The sequence below is a fragment of the Geospiza fortis genome, unplaced genomic scaffold (assembly GCF_000277835.1).
Source record: "Geospiza fortis unplaced genomic scaffold, GeoFor_1.0 scaffold1215, whole genome shotgun sequence".
Lineage (NCBI taxonomy): Eukaryota > Metazoa > Chordata > Aves > Passeriformes > Thraupidae > Geospiza > Geospiza fortis.
In genome coordinates, this window is record NW_005054724.1 from 68,646 (window position 1) to 73,470 (window position 4,825).

At 47.0% G+C, this 4,825-nt stretch overlaps 1 protein-coding gene across 1 annotated transcript in view; it reads left to right on the plus strand.

Annotated features, from left to right (window-relative positions):
* Positions 1-4,825, plus strand: part of SCAP (SREBF chaperone) — a 59,500-nt gene that overhangs the window by 29,668 nt on the left and 25,007 nt on the right. The gene's annotated exons all lie outside the window — the stretch shown is intronic.

The window sequence follows — 4,825 nt, forward strand, 5'->3', positions numbered from 1 at the left end:
AGACACTTTTGGCTCTATGGGTGTGTGGTGTGTCACCCCACAGACACTTTGGGCTGGCTGGGTGCTGCTCTGGGCACTGCAGACAAGTCCAGGCCTGCAGGAGCTCTGGTGGTGCTGGGATGGAGCTTCCCCCCATACCAGGGGCTGCTCCTCAGGTTTCCCTCTGTGCAGAAGCTTTAAGGGGATGGTGAAGGAAAGGAGTCGGTTCTGATGCAGGGTTTGGATCCAGAGCTTCATTCTGGCCCACAGGCCTCTGAATGCAGCACCAGCTCCAACAGAACTCCCTGAGCCCGTGGTTCCTCACTCTTTTACCCGGGGGAGGGAAGGAGGGAAGGGGTAGGGAGCCACCAAGCAGGTACAAGGGACACAGGACACCTGGATGGCCCAGTGCCCCCCAGGGGTAGAGGGCATCCTTTGGATCTGCCAATCACTCTGGAATGCCAGGAGTGACAGACAGCGCTGGGAGGGGGAAGGAGGGATGATTGACACACCTGGCAGGGAATTATCAGGGGAGGGAGCCGAGGTTCTGGGGTAGACCCTGAACTCACACCAACACCTGGCTGCAGAGTGTCCCAAAGGTGGGATCCATCCTGCACGTGGGGCAGATCACATCTGTCTGGAGCATTCCCTGTGCTCCAGGTAAGGCACTGAAAATGCTCAGGAATTCTCTGGTCAGAGCCCAGAGGGGGCCTGTGAGGTGATACAGGTGCAGTGTCTCAGAATGCCCTCACCACCACACCAGCTCCATATCACAGGTGCCCTGCAGAGTGTCCCAAAGGTGGGATCCATCCTGCACGTGGGGCAGATCACATCTGTCTGGAGCATTCCCTGTGCTCCAGGTAAGGCACTGAAAATGCTCAGGAATTCTCTGGTCAGAGCCCAGAGGGGGCCTGTGAGGTGATACAGGTGCAGTGTCTCAGAATGCCCTCACCACCACACCAGCTCCATATCACAGGTGCCACTGCTGCAATTTCCTGCTTAGGAACCTTCTCCTGGCTTCCTTGGGCTGATTTTAGGACCAGTTTGTACCTGCTTGGTTTTGTGCTGTTGCAGCCTTTGTCCAACAGCAGCTTTCCTCAGCTCCCCCTGCCCAGCCCAGCCCCTGATTGTTAAAAGCCAAACAGAAAGCTCTGAAGCCAAAAGGAAAAAAGCCAAACAGAAAGCTCACTGGTGAGAGGCTCAGCGTTCCAGGTGCCATCCTGGTCCTGCTGCTGTCAGTGGGACATTCCTGAAGGTGGGAGAGCAGAGCCACACACAGATTGTCAGGGGAATCTCACCTGGGGGTGTTTTCCATGGAAAGGCTTTTCCTGAAACCTCTCAGATCACAAGTCTGTTTTTTGTGCCCACTCACATCAGTTTTGCCCATTAAGAGGTCATTTATTAATGTCCCCATGTCCCTCTGTCCTTTCCAGCTGACAAGACCCCACCTGGAAGCAGAAATTCTTTTTTACCCCCAGGTGGGGTCTTTATCTCTGTGCTGTTAACAGAAAGGGTATTAAATTCATCATTTAATGATGAATTAACTGATGATTTGTCCTTTTGGGGAGCCATCCTTCACCGCCAGCTGCTGCTCTCAGAGGTCATGTTTTAGAAATCCATTTTTGCTTTTCAGATTCCCTCAGTTCTGCTCTCCCTGCCCGCTCCCCCAGCCTTGGCAGTGACCTTGTGGCTGTGTGCTCAGTGCCTGTTCCCCCTTATCCTGTGGGATGATCATCTGTTGCCAATTCCAGGCAGAAACAACGTGCTCCCAGGCCTGTGCTGTGCTCTCATTATCTCCCTTGTCTTCTCAGGGTATTCTCATTATCTCCTCTTGGCATTGCCCTTGATGAGCACTGATGCAACACAGGAACAAAATTATTACTTTTGTTCTTATTCTGCATACCACCAGGAGAAAATTACTTCAGCATTTAGACCTAAACCTTGGGGCAAGGTTACCTTTTTGGGGACGCATTCAGATATTTCAGGAAACATCGAATTTTGAGATAGATTCTGCAATTACCTCAAAAGTCATTATGGAGTTCTTGTTTGTTGCCAGCAACAAAGCTGAGCAGAGATAATTTTTTTACATGCAGACTGGCTTGTTTTGTATTCTATTCTATATTCTTTTCTATTCTGTTATGTATCTTTTATATTATTTTATATTCCAGGAGGGAGCTGAAGGTTGTTAAGTGTCCCTGGGCAGGTGTAAGTGTTCAGTGTACCCTGGGTGTGTTTCCACTGGCTGCAGTGCTCTGTGTAAAGGTCAGGAGTGCCCTGGGACGTGTGCTTTGCCCCAGCTGTGGGTTTGGTGTCACTGTGCACCCTCAGCATCCCCCAGGGACGGGGCTGGCAGCCTGGAACGGCCCTGGCCTTATCTGCAGCGTGAGCTCTCATCTCTGCCACATTCCAGAGCTGATAAAATCCAAACCAGGGTCATCTGCTCTTCCTGGAGCCCTTTCCAGAGCCATCACTGCATCAGTTCCTGTAAATGTTCACCCCCAAAGCTTTGGTCCCTATAAACACCACTTTTTGGGAGTGTATTTTCCATTGCTGTCTTTTGAGCTGAGCCTTGTCCAGGTGTCCTGCCGTGCAGCCACAGGGTGCACCTTGTGCAGGGAGTGCTCACAGAGGCAAATCATCATTTTTGAGTGTCTGTGCTCGTTCTTTTTCGTTATCATTGAAGAAATCTCTTCTGGAGAGGGACCTTACGAAGGCTTCATTCAGTCCATTTGCCATCTGGAAACACCTTCCTGAGCTGTGCAGGGCCAGAGCCAGGCAGGCTTCAGCCTCAGACTTTGGCAGCAGGTTGAATTTAAGGACTCCCTCCGACCCACATGTTGTGGTGATGGCAAATGAGGTGTCTTTATAAAGTGAATTATTTATTAAACAGACGGGAAATCACAGATGGAAGATGTTAATCACAAACAATTCCCAGTTTAAAACTGAAGAAGTGCCAGTGGATTACAGCATCATTTATTTATTTACAACATAAACACTGCAGAAATGGAGGTACCTGTGTTAAAGCTGGCCAAGGAATCTGGATGGATGGATGGATGGATGGATGGATGGATGGATGGATGGATGGATGGATGGATGGATGGATGGATGGATAATTAGATAGATAGATGATAGATATATAGATTAAATAGATTGATAGATAATAGATGGATAGATAGATGGTAGATAGATAATAGATAGATAATAGATAGATAATAGATACATAGATAATAGATAATAGCTAGCTAGATGATAGATAGATAGATAGATAGATAGATAGATAGATGATAGATGTATGTAGATATAGATACATAATGATTACTGATAAAAAAAAAGTTACAGTGACAAGGTATAGCATTAAGTGCAGAGTGTTGATGGTAGCTCATACGACCCAAACAAGTAATTTCACTTGTATTGTTACCAGTCTGTGTGGATCAGGATGTTCCCCACATGTTAGAATCATAGGAAAGGTGGGATGCAAGTGAGGATCCGAGAAAAGTTCCTGGAGTTGATTTTTCAGTTGCAGTGGTTGGAGGAGCTCAGTGATGGGTCAGTGACTGCCCTCACTTCCATTCCTGGTTCTTGGCCCAGTGTTCCTCAGTGGAGTTCAGCGTTTCACATGTCCTTGCTCACCATATCAAGTGTTAGACACTTCTAACCTGCCCAATAACCTGACCAAATGTGTGTGTACCACAGAACAAAATGGTTATAGCCCCAGGGAATCACAGCTGGAATGAAACTCCAATTGCTCCCACCTGCTGCAATGGAGAGTTTTATACCTTACCCCGAGGAGATGGGAAGAGGTGCACAAAACTGATTCCAGAATCATATGAAAATTCAAGTTACATTCAGGGGAAATGTTTTCCACCCCCTGTGACAGCCAGAGTGAAGAGATGAGCATTCTAAATCAATGACTCATATTCACTGCAAAACTACTGGGACAGACCATAGCAAATACTAATCCAAACTATTGAAAGCTCAAATGCTGCAGCACCTTAGCAATACTGACCAAGATTTTACCACTGTGCAGATCTGGGCTGTCAGTCCTTCCAGAAGGAGCATCACTCCAGCTGGAGGAAGGCCTCTGGAAAATAAGTTTGGTGTGGAATTCCCATCATCCAAATATTTTCTTGAAATGAATGGGAAACTGAGAACAAATCCATCAGTTGCTGTTGTTATCAGTGTCCCTAATCAGCTTTCAGGAGCTTTAGGTGGGAATTTCTCTTACAAGGGTCAGGTACCCTTGGTTCTGTGTGTGCGGCACTGGAGTGGCCCCAGGAAAACCAGCCCCGATCCCTTTCCTTTCCCTTTCTCCTTTCCTTTTTCCTTTGCAGTCTCTGTTGGGAGGTGTTGGGGTGGCTGACAGATCAGGGTGCTGTGCAGTTAAGGACATTGTTCTGTAAGAGCTTGAATGAGAGATGTGGGACTCCAGGGGCTCTTCAAAATGCAGTTTATTGTATCCAAAATACAGTTTATTGTATCCAAAATGCAGTTTATTGTATACAAAGTACAGTTGATTGTATACAAAATGCAGTTAATTACATCCAAGACATTACAGCAGTCCAGGGCCGTGGGTGACAGAGCTGTGCCCACAGCTGGCAGCTCCAGCTGCAGGCAGGCCTGGACGCCCTTAGTTTAGGTTACATTGCATTATTTACTTTTATTTGCTGAGCATCTTCATACAGCAGAACCAATCTACACCTTAACTTTTATCTATAGCCTATCATAGCTACTATAATTACCATATTCATGTTACTGCTCTCCAATCTCTAAAAGTCAGTACATTACAGTTTTGAGCTAGGAGTTGTTTTTCAGTTTTCTTGCAGTGGAAAATTCTGAGACCTTTTTT